The sequence below is a fragment of the Chiloscyllium punctatum genome, chromosome 4 (genome assembly GCF_047496795.1).
Source record: "Chiloscyllium punctatum isolate Juve2018m chromosome 4, sChiPun1.3, whole genome shotgun sequence".
NCBI classification, from domain to species: Eukaryota; Metazoa; Chordata; class Chondrichthyes; order Orectolobiformes; family Hemiscylliidae; genus Chiloscyllium; species Chiloscyllium punctatum.
This window is the reverse complement of record NC_092742.1, coordinates 3,699,926-3,724,032: the sequence shown is the minus strand read 5'-3', so window position 1 is coordinate 3,724,032 and position 24,107 is coordinate 3,699,926.

The window sequence follows — 24,107 nt, the reverse complement described above, 5'->3', positions numbered from 1 at the left end:
ATCTCTCTCTATTACATTCTCTCTCTCTCACATTCTCTCAATCTATTACATTCTCTCTCTCTCACTTTCTCTCTATTACATTCTCTCTCTCTCACATTCTCTCTCTCTATTACATTCTCTCAATCTCACAGTCTCTTTCTCTATTACATTCTCTCTCACATTATCTCTCTCTATTACATTCTCTCTCTATTACATTCTCTCTCTCTATTACATTCTCTCTCTTTCTCACATTCTCTCTCTATTACATTGTCTCTCTCTCTCACATTCTCTCTCTCTCACATTCTCTCTCTCTATTACATTGTCTCTCTCAGACACACATTCTCTCTCTCTATTACATTCTCTCTCTCACAGATTCTCTCTCTCTATTACATTCTCTCTCTCACATTCTCTCTCTCTATTATTCTTTCTCTCTCACATTCTCTCTCTCTCTGTTACATTCTCTCTCTCACATTCTTTATCTCTCATATTCTCTTTCTATTACATTCTCTCTCTCTCTATTACATTCTCTCTCTCACACACACAAATTCTCTCTCTCTCTCACACACATTCTCTTTCTCTCTCGCACACTCTCTCTCTGGCGCACATTCTCTCTCTCTCTCGCACATTCTCTCTCTCACACATTCTCTCTCTGTCATATTCTCTCTCTCTATTACATTCTCTATCTCTATTACATTCTCTCTCTCTCTAATTCTTTCTCTCTATTACATTCTCTCCCTCACATTCTCTCTTATTACCTTCTCTCTCTCACACATTCTCTATCTATTACATTCTCTGTCTCTCACATTCTCTCTCTCTTATTACATTCTCTCTCTCACACATTCTCTCACTATTACATTCTCTCTCTCACATTCTCTCTATTACATTCTCTCTCACACAGATTCTCTCTCTCTATTACACTCTCTCTCTCTCACATTCTCTCTCCCTATTACATTCTCTCTCTCTATTACATTCTCTCTCTCACATTCTCTATCTCTCACATTCTCTCTATTACATTTTCTCTCTCTCTCTCACATTCTCTCTCTATTACATTCTCTCTCTCACACATTCTCTCTCTCTATTACATTCTCTCTCTCTATTACATTCTCTCTTTCTCACATTCTCTCTCTCACATTCTCTCTCTATTACATTTTCTCTCTTTCTCACATTCTCTCTCTCTCACATTCTCTCTCTCTTTTACATTCTCTCTCTCTATTACATTGTCTCTCTCACACACACATTCTCTCTCTCTATTACATTCTCTCTCTCTATTACATTCTCTCTCTCACATTCTCTCTCTCTATTATTCTTTCTCTCTCACATTCTCTCTCTCTCTGTTACATTCTCTCTCTCACATTCTCTATCGCTCATATTCTCTCTCTATTACATTCTCTCTCTCTCTCTCAATTACATTCTCTTTCTCTCTCGCACACTCTCTCTCTCTCGCACACTCTCTCTCTCTCGCACACTCTCTCTCTCTCGCACATTCTCTCTCTCACACATTCCGTCTCTCTCATATTCTCTCTCTCTATTACATTCTCTCTCTCATATTCTCTCTCTCTCACATTCTCTCTCTATTACATTCTCTCTCTCACTCACACACATTCTCTTTCTCTCTCTCAAACATTCTCTCTCTCTGTATTACATTCTCTCTCTCTCACACATTCTCTCTCTCTCTATTAAATTCTCTCTCTCTCACATTCTCTCACTATTACATTCTCTCCCTCTATTACATTCTCTCTCTCTCTCACATTCTCTATTACATTTTCTCTCTCTCACATTCTCTATTACATTTTCTCTCTCTCACATTCTCTCTCTATTACATTCTCTCGCTCTCACACACACACATTCTCTTTCTCTCTCTCTCACATTCTCTCTCTCTCTGTATTACATTCTCTCTCTCACACACATTCTCTCTCTCTCACATTCTCTCTATTAAATTTGCTCTCTCTCACATTCTCTCTCTATTACATTATCTCTCTCACATTATCTATTACATTCTCTCTCTATTACATTCTCTCTCTCTCTCTCTCACACACACACATTCTCTTTCTCTCTCGCACACTCTCTCTCTCGCACACTCTCTCTCTCTCACACGTTCTCTCTCTCACACATTCTCTCTCTCTCGTATTCTCTCTCTCTATTACATTCTCTCTCTCATATTCTCTCTCTCTCACATTCTCTCTCTCTATTACATTCTCTCTCTCTCTAATTCTTTCTCTCTATTACATTCTCTCCCTCACATTCTCTCTGTCTTATTACATTCTCTCTCTCACACATTCTCTCTCTCACATTCTCTCTCTCTCTCTCACATTATCTCTATTACATTCTCTCTCACACACATTCTCTCTCTCTGTTACATTCTCTCTCTCTATTACATTCTCTCACTCACACATTCTCTCTCTCTATTACATTCTCTCTCTCATATTCTCTCTCTCTCACATTCTCTCTCTATTACATTCTCTCTCTCACTCACACACATTCTCTTTCTCTCTCTCAAACATTCTCTCTCTCTGTATTACATTCTCTCTCTCTCTCACACATTCTCTCTCTCTCTATTAAATTCTCTCTCTCTCACATTCTCTCTCTCTCGCACATTCTCTCTCTCACACATTCCGTCTCTCTCATATTCTCTCTCTCTATTACATTCTCTCTCTCATATTCTCTCTCTCTCACATTCTCTCTCTATTACATTCTCTCTCTCACTCACACACATTCTCTTTTTCTCTCTCAAACATTCTCTCTCTCTGTATTACATTCTCTCTCTCTCACACATTCTCTCTCTCTCTATTAAATTCTCTCTCTCTCACATTCTCTCACTATTACATTCTCTCCCTCTATTACATTCTCTCTCTCTCTCACATTCTCTATTACATTTTCTCTCTCTCACATTCTCTATTACATTTTCTCTCTCTCACATTCTCTCTCTATTACATTCTCTCGCTCTCACACACACACATTCTCTTTCTCTCTCTCTCACATTCTCTCTCTCTCTGTATTACATTCTCTCTCTCACACACATTCTCTCTCTCTCACATTCTCTCTATTAAATTTGCTCTCTCTCACATTCTCTCTCTATTACATTATCTCTCTCACATTATCTATTACATTCTCTCTCTATTACATTCTCTCTCTCTCTCTCACACACACACACATTCTCTTTCTCTCTCGCACACTCTCTCTCTCGCACACTCTCTCTCTCTCACACGTTCTCTCTCTCACACATTCTCTCTCTCTCGTATTCTCTCTCTCTATTACATTCTCTCTCTCATATTCTCTCTCTCTCACATTCTCTCTCTCTATTACATTCTCTCTCTCTCTAATTCTTTCTCTCTATTACATTCTCTCCCTCACATTCTCTCTGTCTTATTACATTCTCTCTCTCACACATTCTCTCTCTCACATTCTCTCTCTCTCTCTCACATTATCTCTATTACATTCTCTCTCACACACATTCTCTCTCTCTGTTACATTCTCTCTCTCTATTACATTCTCTCACTCACACATTCTCTCTCTCTATTACATTCTCTCTCTCATATTCTCTCTCTCTCACATTCTCTCTCTATTACATTCTCTCTCTCACTCACACACATTCTCTTTCTCTCTCTCAAACATTCTCTCTCTCTGTATTACATTCTCTCTCTCTCTCACACATTCTCTCTCTCTCTATTAAATTCTCTCTCTCTCACATTCTCTCTCTCTCGCACATTCTCTCTCTCACACATTCCGTCTCTCTCATATTCTCTCTCTCTATTACATTCTCTCTCTCATATTCTCTCTCTCTCACATTCTCTCTCTATTACATTCTCTCTCTCACTCACACACATTCTCTTTTTCTCTCTCAAACATTCTCTCTCTCTGTATTACATTCTCTCTCTCTCACACATTCTCTCTCTCTCTATTAAATTCTCTCTCTCTCACATTCTCTCACTATTACATTCTCTCCCTCTATTACATTCTCTCTCTCTCTCACATTCTCTATTACATTTTCTCTCTCTCACATTCTCTATTACATTTTCTCTCTCTCACATTCTCTCTCTATTACATTCTCTCGCTCTCACACACACACATTCTCTTTCTCTCTCTCTCACATTCTCTCTCTCTCTGTATTACATTCTCTCTCTCACACACATTCTCTCTCTCTCACATTCTCTCTATTAAATTTGCTCTCTCTCACATTCTCTCTCTATTACATTATCTCTCTCACATTATCTATTACATTCTCTCTCTATTACATTCTCTCTCTCTCTCTCACACACACACACATTCTCTTTCTCTCTCGCACACTCTCTCTCTCGCACACTCTCTCTCTCTCACACGTTCTCTCTCTCACACATTCTCTCTCTCTCGTATTCTCTCTCTCTATTACATTCTCTCTCTCATATTCTCTCTCTCTCACATTCTCTCTCTCTATTACATTCTCTCTCTCTCTAATTCTTTCTCTCTATTACATTCTCTCCCTCACATTCTCTCTGTCTTATTACATTCTCTCTCTCACACATTCTCTCTCTCACATTCTCTCTCTCTCTCTCACATTATCTCTATTACATTCTCTCTCACACACATTCTCTCTCTCTGTTACATTCTCTCTCTCTATTACATTCTCTCACTCACACATTCTCTCTCTCTATTACATTCTCTCTCTCATATTCTCTCTCTCTCACATTCTCTCTCTATTACATTCTCTCTCTCACTCACACACATTCTCTTTCTCTCTCTCAAACATTCTCTCTCTCTGTATTACATTCTCTCTCTCTCTCACACATTCTCTCTCTCTCTATTAAATTCTCTCTCTCTCACATTCTCTCTCTCTCGCACATTCTCTCTCTCACACATTCCGTCTCTCTCATATTCTCTCTCTCTATTACATTCTCTCTCTCATATTCTCTCTCTCTCACATTCTCTCTCTATTACATTCTCTCTCTCACTCACACACATTCTCTTTCTCTCTCTCAAACATTCTCTCTCTCTGTATTACATTCTCTCTCTCTCACAAATTCTCTGTCTCTCTATTAAATTCTCTCTCTCTCACATTCTCTCTCACATTCTATCACTATTACATTCTCTCCCTCTATTACATTCTCTCTCTCTCTCACATTCTCTATTACATTTTCTCTCTCTCACATTCTCTATTACATTTTCTCTCTCTCACATTCTCTCTCTATTACATTCTCTCGCTCTCACACACACACATTCTCTTTCTCTCTCTCTCACATTCTCTCTCTCTCTGTATTACATTCTCTCTCTCACACACTTTCTCTCTCTCTCACATTCTCTCTATTAAATTCTCTCTCTCTCACATTCTCTCTCTATTACATTATCTCTCTCACATTCTCTATTACATTCTCTCTCTATTACATTCTCTCTCTCTCTCTCACACACACACACATTCTCTTTCTCTCTCGCACACTCTCTCTCTCGCACACTCTCTCTCTCTCACACGTTCTCTCTCTCACACATTCTCTCTCTCTCGTATTCTCTCTCTCTATTACATTCTCTCTCTCATATTCTCTCTCCCTCACATTCTCTCTCTCTATTACATTCTCTCTCTCTCTAATTCTTTCTCTCTATTACATTCTCTCCCTCACATTCTCTCTGTCTTATTACATTCTCTCTCTCACACATTCTCTCTCTCTATTACATTCTCTCTCTCACATTCTCTCTCTCTCTCTCACATTATCTCTATTACATTCTCTCTCACACACATTCTCTCTCTCTGTTACATTCTCTCTCTCTATTACATTCTCTCACTCACACATTCTCTCTCTCTATTACATTCTCTCTCACATACTCTCTCTCTATTAAATTCTCTCTCTCTCAAATTCTCTCAATCTATTACATTCTCTCACACATTCTCTCTCTGTATTACATTCTCTCTCACATTATCTCTCTCTATTACATTCTCTCTCTCTCACATTCTCTCAATCTATTACATTCTCTCTCTCACACATTCTCTCTATTACATTCTCTCTCTCTCACATTCTCTCTCTCTATTACATTCTCTCAATCTCACAGTCTCTTTCTCTATTACATTCTCTCTCACATTATCTCTCTCTATTACATTCTCTCTCTCTCACATTCTCTCAATCTATTACATTCTCTCTCTCTCACATTCTCTCTCTCACACATTCTCTCTATTACATTCTCTCTCTCTCACATTCTCTCTCTCTATTACATTCTCTCAATCTCACAGTCTCTTTCTCTATTACATTCTCTCTCACATTATCTCTCTCTATTACATTCTCACTCACATTCTCTCTCTCTATTACATTCTCTCTCTCTATTACATTCTCTCTCTTTCTCACATTCTCTCTCTATTACATTGTCTCTCTCTCTCACATTCTCTCTCTCTCACATTCTCTCTCTCTATTACATTGTCTCTCTCACACACACATTCTCTCTCTCTATTACATTCTCTCTCTCTATTACATTCTCTCTCTCACAGATTCTCTCTTTCTATTACATTCTCTCTCTCACATTCTCTCTCTCTATTATTCTTTCTCTCTCACATTCTCTCTCTCTCTGTTACATTCTCTCTCTCACATTCTTTATCTCTCATATTCTCTTTCTATTACATTCTCTCTCTCTCTATTACATTCTCTCTCTCACACACACAAATTCTCTCTCTCTCACACACACATTCTCTTTCTCTCTCGCACACTCTCTCTCTGTCGCACATTCTCTCTCTCTCGCACATTCTCTCTCTCACACATTCTCTCTCTCTATTACATTCTCTCTCTCTATTACATTCACTCTCTCTCAAATTCTTTCTCTCCATTACATTCTCTCCCTCACATTCTCTCTTATTACCTTCTCTCTCTCACACATTCTCTATCTATTACATTCTCTGTCTCTCACATTCTCTCTCTCATTCTCTCTCTCTTATTACATTCTCTCTCTCACACATTCTCTCACTATTACATTCTCTCTCTCACATTCTCTCTATTACATTCTCTCTCTCACACATTCTCTCTCTCTGTTACATTCTCTCTCTCTATTACATTCTCTCTCTCACATTCTCTCTCTCTATTACATTCTCTGACTCACACATTCTCTCTCTCTATTACAATCTCTCTCACATACTCTCTCTCTATTACATTCTCTCTCTCTCACATTCTCTCTCTCTCACATTCTCTCAATCTATTACATTCTCTCTCTCACACATTCTCTCTCTGTATTACATTCTCTCTCTCTCACATTCTCTCTCTCTATTACATTCTCTCACTCTCACAGTCTCTTTCTCTGTTACATTCTCTCTCACATTATCTCTCTCTATTACATTCTCTCTCACATTCTCTCTCTATTACATTCTCTCTCTCACACATTTTCTCTCTCTTTCTCACATTCTCTCTCTCTATTACATTCTCTCTCTCTATTACATTCTCTCTCTCACATTCTCTCTCTCTATTACATTCTCTTTCACACATTCTCTCTCTCTATTACATTGTCTCTCTCACACACGCATTCTCTCTCTCTATTACATTCTCTCTCTCTATTACATTCTCTCTCTCTATTACATTCTCTCTCTCACAGATTCTCTCTCTCTATTACACTCTCTCTCTCACATTCTCTCTCTCTATTATTCTTTCTCTCTCACATTCTCTCTCTCACATTCTCTCTATTACATATTCTCTCTCTCTCTCACATTCTCTCTCTATTACATTCTCTCTCTCACACATTCTCTCTCTCACATTCTCTCTCTATTACATTTTCTCACTTTCTCACATTCTCTCTCTCTTTTACATTCTCTCTCTCTATTACATTGTCTCTCTCACACACACATTCTCTCTCTCTATTACATTCCCTCTCTCTATTACATTCTCTCTCTCACATTCTCTCTCTCTCTGTTACATTCTCTCTCTCACATTCTCTATCGCTCATATTCTCTCTCTATTACATTCTCTCTCTCTCTCTCTATTACATTCTCTTTCTCTCTCGCACACTCTCTCTCTCTCGCACACTCTCTCTCTCTCGCACACTCTCTCTCTCTCGCACATTCTCTCTCTCTCACACATTCCGTCTCTCTCATATTCTCTCTCTCTATTACATTCTCTCTCTCATATTCTCTCTCTCTCACATTCTCTCTCTCTATTACATTCTCTGACTCACACATTCTCTCTCTCTATTACATTCTCTCTCACATACTCTCTCTCTATTACATTCTCTCTCTCTCACATTCTCTCTCTCTCACATTCTCTCAATCTATTACATTCTCTCTCACACACATTCTCTCTCTGTATTACATTCTCTCTCTCTCACATTCTCTCTCTCTATTACATTCTCTCACTCTCACAGTCTCTTTCTCTGTTACATTCTCTCTCACATTATCTCTCTCTATTACATTCTCTCTCTATTACATTCTCTCTCTCTCACATTCTCTCTCCCTATTACATTCTCTCTCACATACTCTCTCTCTATTACATTCTCTCTCTCTCACATTCTCTCAATCTATTACATTCTCTCTCTCTCACATTCTCTCTCTCACACATTCTCTCTCTGTATTACATTCTCTCTCTCTCACATTCTCTCTCTCTATTACATTCTCTCTCTCTCACATTCTCTCAATCTATTACATTCTCTCTCTCTCACATTCTCTCTCTCACACATTCTCTCTCTGTATTACATTCTCTCTCTCTCACATTATCTCTCTCTATTACATTCTCTCTCTCAATTACATTCTCTCTCACAGATTCTCTCTCTCTATTACATTCTGTCTCTCACATTCTCTCTCTCTATTATTCTTTCTCTCTCACATTCTCTCTCTCTCTGTTACATTCTCTCTCTCACATTCTTTATCTCTCATATTCTCTATTACATTCTCTCTCTCTCTATTACATTCTCTCTCTCACACACATTCTCTCTCTCTCTCTCTCTCGCACACTCTCTCTCTGTCGCACATTCTCTCTCTCTATTATTCTTTCTCTCTCACATTCTCTCTCTCTCTGTTACATTCTCTCTCTCACATTCTTTATCTCTCATATTCTCTATTACATTCTCTCTCTCTCTATTACATTCTCTCTCTCACACACATTCTCTCTCTCTCTCTCACACACACATTCTCTTTCTCTCTCGCACACTCTCTCTCTGTCGCACATTCTCTCTCTCTCGCACATTCTCTCTCCCACACATTCTCTCTCTGTCATATTCTCTCTCTCTACTACATTCTCTCTCTCTATTACATTCTCTCTCTCTCTAATTCTTTCTCGCTATTACATTCTCTCCCTCACATTCTCTCTTATTACATTCTCTCTCTCACACATTCTCTCTCTATTACATTCTCTGTCTCTCACATTCTCTCTCTCATTCTCTCTCTCTTATTACATTCTCTCTCTCACACATTCTCTCACTATTACATTCTCTCTCTCACATTCTCTCTATTACATTCTCTCTCTCACACATTATCTCTATTACATTCTCTCTCTCACACATTCTCTCTCTCTGTTACATTCTCTCTCTCTATTACATTCTCTCTCTCACATTCTCTCTCTCTATTACATTCTCTGACTCACACATTCTCTCTCTCTATTACATTCTCTCTCACATACTCTCTCTCTATTACATTCTCTCTCTCTCTCACATTCTCTCAATGTATTACATTCTCTCTCTCACACATTCTCTCTCTGTATTACATTCTCTCTCTCTCACATTCTCTCTCTCTATTACATTCTCTCACTCTCACAGTCTCTTTCTCTGTTACATTCTCTCTCACATCTCTCTCTATTACATTCTCTCTCACATTCTCTCTCTATTACATTCTCTCTCTCACATACTCTCTCTCTATTACATTCTCTCTCTTTCTCACATTCTCTCTCTATTACAATCTCTCTCTCTATTACATTGTCTCTCTCTCGCACATTCTCTCTCTCTATTACATGCTCTCTCTTTATTACATTCTCTCTGTCTCACATTCTCTCTCTCTTTTACATTCTCTCTCTCTATTACATTCTCTCTTTCTCACATTCTCTCTCTCTATTACATTGTCTCTCTCACACACGCATTCTCTCTCTCTATTACATTCTCTCTCTCTATTACATTCTCTCTCTCACAGATTCTCTCTCTCTATTACACTCTCTCTCTCTCACATTCTCTCTCTCTATTATTCTTTCTCTCTCACATTCTCTCTCCCTATTACATTCTCTCTCTCTATTACATTCTCTCTCTCACATTCTCTATCTCTCACATTCTCTCTATTACATTTTCTCTCTCTCTCTCACATTCTCTCTCTATTACATTCTCTCTCTCACACATTCTCTCTCTCTATTACATTCTCTCTCTCTATTACATTCTCTCTTTCTCACATTCTCTCTCTCACATTCTCTCTCTATTACATTTTCTCTCTTTCTCACATTCTCTCTCTCTTTTACATTCTCTCTCTCTATTACATTGTCTCTCTCACACACACATTCTCTCTCTCTATTACATTCTCTCTCTCTATTATTCTTTCTCTCTCACATTCTCTCTCTCTCTGTTACATTCTCTCTCTCACATTCTCTATCTCTCATATTCTCTCTCTATTACATTCTCTCTCTCTCTATTACATTCTCTTTCTCTCTCGCACACTCTCTCTCTCTCGCACACTCTCTCTCTCTCGCACATTCTCTCTCTCTCGCACATTCTCTCTCTTACACATTCTGTCTCTCTCATATTCTCTCTCTCTATTACATTCTCTCTCTCATATTCTCTCTCTCTCACATTCTCTCTCTCTATTACATTCTCTGACTCACACATTCTCTCTCTCTATTACATTCTCTCTCACATACTCTCTCTCTATTACATTCTCTCTCTCTCACATTCTCTCTCTCTCACATTCTCTCAATCTATTACATTCTCTCTCACACACATTCTCTCTCTGTATTACATTCTCTCTCTCTCACATTCTCTCTCTCTATTACATTCTCTCACTCTCACAGTCTCTTTCTCTGTTACATTCTCTCTCACATTATCTCTCTCTATTACATTCTCTCTCACATTCTCTCTCTATTACGTTCTCTCTCTCTTACATACTCTCTCTCTATTACATTCTCTCTCTTTCTCACATTCTCTCTCTCTATTACATTCTGTCTCTTGCGTGCATTCTCTCTCTCTATTACATTCTCTCTCTCACATTCTCTCTCTCTATTACATTCTCTCTCACATACTCTCTCTCTATTACATTCTCTCTCTCTCACATTCTCTCAATCTATTACATTCTCTCTCTCTCACATTCTCTCTCTCACACATTCTCTCTCTGTATTACATTCTCTCTCTCTCACATTCTCTCTCTCTATTACATTCTCTCTCCCTCACATTATCTCTCTCTATTACATTCTCTCTCATATTCTCTCTCTATTACATTCTCTCTCTCTCACATTCTCTCTCTCTATTACATTCTCTCTCTCTCACATTCTCTCTCTCTATTACATTCTCACTTTCTCACATTCTCTCTCTCTATTACATTGTCTCTCTCACACACACATTCTCTCTCTATTACATTCTCTCTCTCTATTACATTCTCTCTCTCACATTCTCTCTCTCACAGATTCTCTCTCTCTCTCACATTCTCTCTCTATTACATTCTCTCTCTCTCTATTACATTCTCTCTCTCTCTCACACATTCTCTCCCTCTCTCACACACACACATTCTCTTTCTCTCTCACACACTCTCTCTCTCTCGCACACGCTCTCTCTCTCGCACACTCTCTCTCTCACACACTCTCTCTCTGTCGCACATTCTCTCTCTCACACATTCTCTCTCTCACACATCCTCTCTCTCTCATATTCTCTCTCATATTCTCTCTCTCTCACATTCTCTCTCTCTCTAATTCTTTCTCTCTATTACATTCTCTCCCTCACATTCTCTCTCTCTTATTACATTCTCTCTCTCACACATTCTCTCTCTATTACATTCTCTGTCTCTCACATTCTCTCTCTCATTCTCTCTCTCTATTACATTCTCTCTCTCACATTCTCTCTATCACATTCACTCTCTCACACATTCTCTCTCTTTTACATTCTCTGTCTCTCACATTCTCTCTCTCATTCTCTCTCTCTATTACATTCTCTCTCTCACATTCTCTCTTTTACATTCTCTCTCTCTCACATTATCTCTATTACATTCTCTAACTCACACATTCTCTCTCTCTATTACATTCTCTCTCACATTCTCTCTCTCTGTTACATTCTCTCACTCTCAGTCTCTTTCTCTGTTACATTCTCTCTCACATTATCTCTCTCTATTACATTCTCTCTCACATACTCTCTCTCTAAAACATTCTTTCTCTTTCTCACATTCTCTCTCTATTACATTCTCTCTCTATTACATTGTCTCTCTCACACACACATTCTCTATCTCTATTACATTCTCTCTCTATTACATTCTCTCTCTCTATTACATTCTCTCTCTTTATTACATTCTCTCTCTCTCACATTCTCTCTCTCTATTACATTCTCTCTCTCTATTACATTCTCTCTCTCACAGATTCTCTCTCTCTATTACATTCTCTCTCTCTCACATTCTCCCTTACATTCTCTCTCTCTCACATTCTCTCTCTATTACATTCTCTCTCTCACTCACACACATTCTCTTTCTCTCTCTCAAACATTCTCTCTCTCTGTATTACATTCTCTCTCTCTCACACATTCTCTCTCTCTCTATTAAATTCTCTCTCTCTCACATTCTCTCACTATTACATTCTCTCCCTCTATTACATTCTCTCTCTCTCTCACATTCTCTATTACATTTTCTCTCTCTCACATTCTCTATTACATTTTCTCTCTCTCACATTCTCTCTCTATTACATTCTCTCGCTCTCACACACACACATTCTCTTTCTCTCTCTCTCACATTCTCTCTCTCTCTGTATTACATTCTCTCTCTCACACACATTCTCTCTCTCTCACATTCTCTCTATTAAATTCTCTCTCTCTCACATTCTCTCTCTATTACATTATCTCTCTCACATTCTCTATTACATTCTCTCTCTCTCACATTCTTTCTCTATTACATTCTCTCTCTCTCTCACACACACACACATTCTCTTTCTCTCTCGCACACTCTCTCTCTCTCTCGCACACTCTCTCTCTCTCACACGTTCTCTCTCTCACACATTCTCTCTCTCTCATATTCTCTCTCTCTATTACATTCTCTCTCTCATATTCTCTCTCTCACATTCTCTCTCTCTATTACATTCTCTCTCTCTCTAATTCTTTCTCTCTATTACATTCTCTCCCTCACATTCTCTCTCTCTTATTACATTCTCTCTCTCTCACATTCTCTCTCTCTATTACATTCTCTCTCTCACATTCTCTCTCTCTATTACATTCTCTCTCTCACACATTATCTCTATTACATTCTCTCTCACACACATTCTCTCTCGCTGTTACATTCTCTCTCTCTATTACATTCTCTCACTCACACATTCTCTCTCTCTATTACATTCTCACTCTCTATTACATTCTCTCTCACATACTCTCTCTCTATTACATTCTCTCTCTCTCACATTCTCTCAATCTATTACATTCTCTCACACATTCTCTCTCTCTCACATTCTCTCACTCTCACAGTCTCTTTCTCTTTTACATTCTCTCTCACATTATCTCTCTCTATTACATTCTCTCTCTCTCACATTCTCTCAATCTATTACATTCTCTCTCTCACATTCTCTCTATTACATTCTCTCTCTCTCACATTCTCTCTCTCTATTACATTCTCTCAATCTCACAGTCTCTTTCTCTATTACATTCTCTCACACATTATCTCTCTCTATTACATTCTCTCTCTCTATTACATTCTCTCTCTCTATTACATTCTCTCTCTTTCTCACATTCTCTCTCTATTACATTGTCTCTCTCTCTCACATTCTCTCTCTCTCACATTCTCTCTCTCTATTACATTGTCTCTCTCACACACACATTCTCTCTCTCTATTACATTCTCTCTCTCTCTATTACATTCTCTTTCTCTCTCGCACACTCTCTCTCTCTCGCACACTCTCTCTCTCTCGCACAATCTCTCTCTCTCGCACATTCTCTCTCTCTCACACATTCCGTCTCTCTCATATTCTCTCTCTCTATTACATTCTCTCTCTCATATTCTCTCTCTCTCACATTCTCTCTCTCTATTACATTCTCTCTCACATACTCTCTCTCTATTACATTCTCTCTCTCTCACATTCTCTCTCTCTCACATTCTCTCAATCTATTACATTCTCTCTCACACACATTCTCTCTCTGTATTACATTCTCTCTCTCTCACATTCTCTCTCTCTATTACATTCTCTCACTCTCACAGTCTCTTTCTCTGTTACATTCTCTCTCACATTATCTCTCTCTGTTACATTCTCTCTCACATTCTCTCTCTATTACATTCTCTCTCTCTTACATACTCTCTCTCTATTACATTCTCTCTCTTTCTCACATTCTCTCTCTCTATTACATTCTCTCTCTCGCGCATTTTCTCTCTCTATTACATTCTCTCTCTCTCACATTCTCTCTCCCTATTACATTCTCTCTCACATACTCTCTCTCTATTACATTCTCTCTCTCTCACATTCTCTCAATCTATTACATTCTCTCTCTCTCACATTCTCTCTCTCACACATTCTCTCTCTGTATTACATTCTCTCTCTCTCACATTCTCTCTCTCTATTACATTCTCTCTCTCTCACATTCTCTCAATCTATTACATTCTCTCTCTCTCACATTCTCTCTCTCACACATTCTCTCTCTCTCTGTTACATTCTCTCTCTCTCACATTATCTCTCTCTATTACATTCTCTCTCTCAATTACATTCTCTCTCATAGATTCTCTCTCTCTATTACATTCTCTCTCTCACATTCTCTCTCTCTATTATTCTTTCTCTCTCACATTCTCTCTCTCTCTGTTACATTCTCTCTCTCACATTCTTTATCTCTCATATTCTCTATTACATTCTCTCTCTCTCTATTACATTCTCTCTCTCACACACATTCTCTCTCTCTCTCTCTCACACACATTCTCTTTCTCTCTCGCACACTCTCTCTCTGTCGCACATTCTCTCTCTCTCGCACATTCTCTCTCCCACACATTCTCTCTCTGTCATATTCTCTCTCTCTACTACATTCTCTCTCTCTATTACATTCTCTCCCTCACATTCTCTCTTATTACATTCTCTCTCTCACACATTCTCTCTCTATTACATTCTCTGTCTCTCACATTCTCTCTCTCATTCTCTCTCTCTTATTACATTCTCTCTCTCACACATTCTCTCACTATTACATTCTCTCTCTCACATTCTCTCTATTACATTCTCTCTCTCACACATTATCTCTATTACATTCTCTCTCTCACACATTCTCTCTCTCTGTTACATTCTCTGTCTCTATTACATTCTCTCTCTCACATTCTCTCTCTCTATTACATTCTCTGACTCACACATTCTCTCTCTCTATTACATTCTCTCTCACATACTCTCTCTCTATTACATTCTCTCTCTCTCTCACATTCTCTCAATGTATTACATTCTCTCTCTCACACATTCTCTCTCTGTATTACATTCTCTCTCTCTCACATTCTCTCTCTCTATTACATTCTCTCACTCTCACAGTCTCTTTCTCTGTTACATTCTCTCTCACATCTCTCTCTATTACATTCTCTCTCACATTCTCTCTCTATTACATTCTCTCTCTCACATACTCTCTCTCTATTACATTCTCTCTCTTTCTCACATTCTCTCTCTATTACAATCTCTCTCTCTATTACATTGTCTCTCTCACACACACATTCTCTCTCTCTATTACATTCTCTCTCTCGCACATTCTCTCTCTCTATTACATGCTCTCTCTTTATTACATTCTCTCTGTCTCACATTCTCTCTCTCTTTTACATTCTCTCTCTCTATTACATTCTCTCTTTCTCACATTCTCTCTCTCTATTACATTGTCTCTCTCACACACGCATTCTCTCTCTCTATTACATTCTCTCTCTCTATTACATTCTCTCTCTCACAGATTCTCTCTCTCTATTACACTCTCTCTCTCTCACATTCTCTCTCTCTATTATTCTTTCTCTCTCACATTCTCTCTCCCTATTACATTCTTCTCTCTATTACATTCTCTCTCTCACATTCTCTATCTCTCACATTCTCTCTATTACATTTTCTCTCTCTCTCTCACATTCTCTCTCTATTACATTCTCTCTCTCACACATTCTCTCTCTCTATTACATTCTCTCTCTCTATTACATTCTCTCTTTCTCACATTCTCTCTCTCACATTTTCTCTCTTTCTCACATTCTCTCTCTCTTTTACATTCTCTCTCTCTATTACATTGTCTCTCTCACACACACATTCTCTCTCTCTATTACATTCTCTCTCTCTATTATTCTTTCTCTCTCACATTCTCTCTCTCTCTGTTACATTCTCTCTCTCACATTCTCTATCTCTCATATTCTCTCTCTATTACATTCTCTCTCTCTCTATTACATTCTCTTTCTCTCTCGCACACTCTCTCTCTCTCGCACATTCTCTCTCTCTCGCACATTCTCTCTCTCACACATTCTGTCTCTCTCATATTCTCTCTCTCTATTACATTCTCTCTCTCATATTCTCTCTCTCTCACATTCTCTCTCTCTATTACATTCTCTGACTCACACATTCTCTCTCTCTATTACATTCTCTCTCACATACTCTCTCTCTATTACATTCTCTCTCTCTCACATTCTCTCTCTCTCACATTCTCTCAATCTATTACATTTTCTCTCACACACATTCTCTCTCTGTATTACATTCTCTCTCTCTCACATTCTCTCTCTCTATTACATTCTCTCACTCTCACAGTCTCTTTCTCTGTTACATTCTCTCTCACATTATCTCTCTCTATTACATTCTCTCTCACATTCTCTCTCTATTACGTTCTCTCTCTCTTACATACTCTCTCTCTATTACATTCTCTCTCTTTCTCACATTCTCTCTCTCTATTACATTCTCTCTCTCGCGCATTCTCTCTCTCTATTACATTCTCTCTCTCACATTCTCTCTCTCTATTACATTCTCTCTCACATACTCTCTCTCTATTACATTCTCTCTCTCTCACATTCTCTCAATCTATTACATTCTCTCTCTCTCACATTCTCTCTCTCACACATTCTCTCTCTGTATTACATTCTCTCTCTCTCACATTCTCTCTCTCTATTACATTCTCTCTCCCTCACATTATCTCTCTCTATTACATTCTCTCTCATATTCTCTCTCTATTACATTCTCTCTCTCTCACATTCTCTCTCTCTATTACATTCTCTCTCTCTCACATTCTCTCTCTCTATTACATTCTCACTTTCTCACATTCTCTCTCTCTATTACATTCTCACTTTCTCACATTCTCTCTCTCTATTACATTGTCTCTCTCACACACACATTCTCTCTCTATTACATTCTCTCTCTCTATTACATTCTCTCTCTCACAGATTCTCTCTCTCTCTCACATTCTCTCTCTATTACATTCTCTCTCTCTCTATTACATTCTCTCTCTCTCTCACACATTCTCTCTCTCTCTCACACACACACATTCTCTTTCTCTCTCACACACTCTCTCTCTCTCGCACACGCTCTCTCTCTCGCACACTCTCTCTCTGTCGCACATTCTCTCTCACACACATCCTCTCTCTCTCATATTCTCTCTCTCATATTCTCTCTCTCTCACATTCTCTCTCTCTATTACATTCTCTCTCTCTATTACATTCTCTCCCTCACATTCTCTCTCTCTTATTACATTCTCTCTCTCACACATTCTCTCTCTATTACATTCTCTGTCTCTCACATTCTCTCTCTCATTCTCTCTCTCTATTACATTCTCTCTCTCACATTCTCTCTATCACATTCTCTCTCTCACACATTCTCTCTCTATTACATTCTCTGTCTCTCACATTCTCTCTCTCATTCTCTCTCTCTATTACATTCTCTCTCACATTCTCTCTTTTACATTCTCTCTCTCTCACATTATCTCTATTACATTCTCTGACTCACACATTCTCTCTCTCTATTACATTCTCTCTCACATTCTCTCTCTCTGTTACATTCTCTCACTCTCAGTCTCTTTCTCTGTTACATTCTCTCTCACATACTCTCTCTCTATTACATTCTTTCTCTTTCTCACATTCTCTCTCTATTACATTCTCTCTCTGTTACATTGTCTCTCTCACACACACATTCTCTCTCTCTATTACATTCTCTCTCTATTACATTCTCTCTCTCTATTACATTCTCTCTCTTTATTACATTCTCTCTCTCTCACATTCTCTCTCTCTATTACATTCTCTCTCTCTATTACATTCTCTCTCTCACAGATTCTCTCTCTCTATTACATTCTCTCTCTCTCACATTCTCTCTTACATTCTCTCTCTCTCACATTCTCTCTCTATTACATTCTCTCTCTCACTCACACACATTCTCTTTCTCTCTCTCAAACATTCTCTCTCTCTGTATTACATTCTCTCTCTCTCACACATTCTCTCTCTCTCTATTAAATTCTCTCTCTCTCACATTCTCTCACTATTACATTCTCTCCCTCTATTACATTCTCTCTCTCTCTCACATTCTCTATTACATTTTCTCTCTCTCACATTCTCTATAACATTTTCTCTCTCTCACATTCTCTCTCTATTACATTCTCTCACTCTCACACACACACATTCTCTTTCTCTCTCTCTCACATTCTCTCTCTCTCTGTATTACATTCTCTCTCTCACACACATTCTCTCTCTCTCACATTCTCTCTATTAAATTCTCTCTCTCTCACATTCTCTCTCTATTACATTATCTCTCTCACATTCTCTATTACATTCTCTCTCTCTCACATTCTTTCTCTATTACATTCTCTCTCTCTCACACACACACACACATTCTCTTTCTCTCTCGCACACTCTCTCTCTCTCTCGCACACTCTCTCTCTCTCACACGTTCTCTCTCTCACACATTCTCTCTCTCTCATATTCTCTCTCTCTATTACATTCTCTCTCTCATATTCTCTCTCTCTCACATTCTCTCTCTCTATTACATTCTCTCTCTCTCTAATTCTTTCTCTCTATTACATTCCCTCCCTCATATTCTCTCTCTCTTATTACATTCTCTCTCTCTCACATTCTCTCTCTCTATTACATTTTCTCTCTCACATTCTCTCTCTCTATTACATTCTCTCTCTCACACATTATCTCTATTACATTCTCTCTCACACACATTCTCTCTCACTGTTACATTCTCTCTCTCTATTACATTCTCTCACTCACACATTCTCTCTCTCTATTACATTCTCACTCTCTATTACATTCTCTCTCACATCCTCTCTCTCTATTACATTCTCTCTCTCTCACATTCTCTCAATCTATTACATTCTCTCACACATTCTCTCTCTCTCACATTCTCTCACTCTCACAGTCTCTTTCTCTTTTACATTCTCTCTCACATTATCTCTCTCTATTACATTCTGTCTCTCACATTCTCTCTCTCTCACATTCTCTCTATTACATTCTCTCTCTCTCACATTCTCTCTCTCTATTACATTCTCTCAATCTCACAGTCTCTTTCTCTATTACATTCTCTCTCACATTATCTCTCTCTATTACATTCTCTCTCACATTCTCTCTCTCTATTACATTCTCTCTCTCTATTACATTCTCTCTCTTTCTCACATTCTCTCTCTATTACATTGTCTCTCTCTCTCACATTCTCTCTCTCTCACATTCTCTCTCTCTATTACATTGTCTCTCTCACACACACATTCTCTCTCTCTATTACATTCTCTCTCTCTATTACGTTCTCTCTCTCACAGATTCTCTCTCTCTATTACATTCTCTCTCTCACATTCTCTCTCTCTATTATTCTTTCTCTCTCACATTCTCTCTCTCTCTGTTACATTCTCTCTCTCACATTCTTTATCTCTCATATTCTCTTTCTATTACATTCTCTCTCTCTATTACATTCTCTCTCTCTCTCACACACATTCTCTTTCTCTCTCGCACACTCTCTCTCTGTCGCACATTCTCTCTCTCTCTCGCACATTCTCTCTCTCACACATTCTCTCTCTGTCATATTCTCTCTATTACATTCTCTCTCTCTCTAATTCTTTCTCTCCATTACATTCTCTCCCTCACATTCTCTCTTATTACATTCTCTCTCTCACACATTCTCTCTCTATTACATTCTCTATCTCTCACATTCTCTCTCTCATTCTCTCTCTCTTATTACATTCTCTCTCTCACACATTCTCTCACTATTACATTCTCTCTCTCACATTCTCTCTATTACATTCTCTCTCTCACACATTCTCTCTCTCTGTTACATTCTCTCTCTCTATTACATTCTCTCTCTCACATTCTCTCTCTCTATTACATTCTCTGACTCACACATTCTCTCTCTCTATTACATTCTCTCTCACATACTCTCTCTCTATTACATTCTCTCTCTCTCACATTCTCTCTCTCTCACATTCTCTCAATCTATTACATTCTCTCTCTCACACATTCTCTCTCTGTATTACATTCTCTCTCTCTCACATTCTCTCTCTCTATTACATTCTCTCACTCTCACAGTCTCTTTCTCTGTTACATTCTCTCTCACATTATCTCTCTCTATTACATTCTCTCTCACATTCTCTCTCTATTACATTCTCTCTCTCACACATTTTCTCTCTGTTTCTCACAATCTCTCTCTCTATTACATTCTCTCTCTCTATTACATTCTGTCTCTCACATTCTCTCTCTCTATTACATTCTCTCTCTCACAGATTCTCTCTCTCTATTACATTCGCTCTCTGTATTACATTCTCTCTCTATTACATTCTCTCTCTCTATTATTCTTTCTCTCTATTACATTCTCTCTCTCACATTCTCTCTCACACATTCTCTCTCCCTATTACAATCTCTCTCTCACACATTATCTCTATTACATTCTCTCTCTCACACATTCACTCTCTCTGTTACATTCTCTCTCTCTATTACATTCTCTCTCACATTCTCTCTCTCTCTATTACATTCTCTCTCTGACATTCTCTCTCTCTATTATTCTTTCTCTCTCACATTCTCTCTGTCTATTACATTCTCTCTCTTTCTCACATTCTCTCTCTCTATTACATTGTCTCTCTCACACATGCATTCTCTCTCTATTCCATTCTCTCTCTACATTCTCTCTCTCTATTACATTCTCTCTATTACATTCTCTCTCTCTCATATTCTCTCTATTATTCTTTCTCTCTCACATTCTCTCTCTCTATTACATTCTTTCTTTCACATTCTCTCTCTCTCACATTCTCTCTCTATTACATTCTCTCCCTCACACACACATTCTCTCTCTCTCTCTCTCACACACATTCTCTTTCTCTCTTGCACATTCTCTCTCTCTCTCGCACATTCTCTCTCTCACACATTCTCTCTCTCATATTCTCTCTGTCATATTCTCTCTCACTATTACATTCTCTCTCTCACACATTCTTTCTATTACATTCTCTCCCTCACATTCTCTCTCTCTTATTACATTCTCTCTCTCTCACATTCTCTCTCACACATTATCTCTCTCTATTACATTCTCTCTCTCACACATTCTCTCTCTCTTTCTCACATTCTCTCTCTCACATTCTCTCTCTATTACATTGTCTCTCTCTCTCACATTCTCTCTCTCTATTACATTCTCTCTCACATACTCTCTCTCTATTACATTCTCTCTCTCACATTCTCTCAATCTATTACATTCTCTCTCTCTCACATTCTCTCTCTGTATTACATTCTCTCTCTCTCACATTCTCTCTCTCTATTACATTCTCTCACTCTCACAGTCTCTTTCTCTATTACATTCTCTCTCACATTATCTCTCTATTACATTCTCTCTCACATTCTCTCTCTATTACATTCTCTCTCTCTCACATTCTCTCTCTCTATTACATTCTCTCTCTTTCTCACATTCTCTCTCTCACATTCTCCCTCTATTACATTGTCTCTCTCTCTCACATTCTCTCTCTCTTTTACATTCTCTCTCTCTATTACATTGTCTCTCTCACACACACATTCTCTCTCTCTATTACATTCTCTCTCTCTATTACATTCTCTCTCTCACAGATTCTCTCTCTCTATTATATTCTCTCTCTCACATTCTCTCTCTATTATTCTTTCTCTCTCACATTCTCTCTCTCTCTATTACATTCTCTCTCTCACATTCTCTATCTCTCATATTCTCTCTATTACATTCTCTCTCTCTCTCTCACATTCTCTCTCTAATACATTCTCTCTCTCTCACACACATTTTCTCTCTCTCACACACACATTCTCTTTCTCTCTCGCACACTCTCTCTCTCTCACACACACTCTCTCTCTCGCACATTCTCTCTCTCGCACATTCTCTCTCTCTCGCACATTCTCTCTCTCACACATTCTCTCTCTCTCAAATTCTCTCTCTCTATTACATTCTATCTCAAATATTCTCTCTCTCACACATTCTCTCTCTCTCTAATTCTTTCTCTCTATTACATTCTCTCCCTCACATTCTCTCTCTTATTACATTCTCTCTCTCACATTCTCTCTGTTACATTCTCTCTCTCACACATTCTCTCTCTCTGTTACATTCTCTCTCTCTATTACATTCTCTCTCTCACATTCTCTCTCTCTATTACATTCTCTGACTCACACATTCTCTCTCTCTATTACATTCTCTCTCACATACTCTCTCTCTATTACATTCTCTCTCTCTCACATTCTCTCTCTCTCACATTCTCTCAATCTATTACATTCTCTCTCTCACACATTCTATCTCTGTATTACATTCTCTCTCTCTCACATTCTCTCTCTCTATTACATTCTCTCACTCTCACATTCTCTTTCTCTGTTACATTCTCTCTCATATTATCTCTCTCTATTACATTCTCTCTCTATTACATTCTCTCTCTAACACATTTTCTCTCTCTTTCTCACATTCTCTCTCTCATATTACATTCTCTCTCTCACATTCTCTCTCTCTATTTCATTCTCTCTCTCACAGATTCTCTCTCTCTATTACATTCGCTCTCTGTATTACTTTCTCTCTCTATTACATTCTCTCTCTCTATTATTCTTTCTCTCTCACATTCTCTCTCTCTATTACATTCTCTCTCTCACATTCTCTCTATTACATTCTCTGTCATTCTCTCTCTCTATTACATTCTCTCTCTCACACATTATCTCTATTACATTCTCTCTCTCACACATTCACTCTCTCTGTTACATTCTCTCTCTCTATTACATTCTCTCTCACACATTCTCTCTCTCTATTATTCTTTCTCTCTCACATTCTCTCTGTCAATTACATTCTCTCTCTTTCTCACATTCTCTCTCTCTATTACATTGTCTCTCTCACACACGCATTCTCTCTCTATTCCATTCTCTCTCTACATTCTCTCTCTCTATTACATTCTCTCTATTACATTCTCTCTCTCTCATATTCTCTCTATTATTCTTTCTCTCTCACATTCTCTCTCTCTATTACATTCTTTCTCTCACATTCTCTCTCTCTCACATTCTCTCTCTATTACATTCTCTCTCTCTCACACACATTCTCTCTCTCTCTCTCACACACACATTCTCTTTCTCTCTCGCACATTCTCTCTCTCACACATTCTCTCTCTCATATTCTCTCTGTCATATTCTCTCTCTCTATTACATTCTCTCTCACACACATTCTTTCTATTACATTCTCTCCCTCACATTCTCTCTCTCTTATTACATTCTCTCTCTCTCTCACATTCTCTCTCACACATTCTCTCTCTCTATTACATTCTCTCTCTCACACATTCTCTCTCTCTTTCTCACATTCTCTCTCTCACATTCTCTCTCTATTACATTGTCTCTCTCTCTCACATTCTCTCTCTCTATTACATTCTCTCTCACATACTCTCTCTCTATTACATTCTCTCTCTCACATTCTCTCAATCTATTACATTCTCTCTCTCTCACATTCTCTCTCTCACACATTCTCTCTCTCTATTACATTCTCTCACTCTCACAGTCTCTTTCTCTATTACATTCTCTCTCACATTATCTCTCTATTACATTCTCTCTCATATTCTCTCTCTATTACATTCTCTCTCTCTCACATTCTCTCTCTGTATTACATTCTCTCTCTTTCTCACATTCTCCCTCTATTACATTGTCTCTCTCTCTCA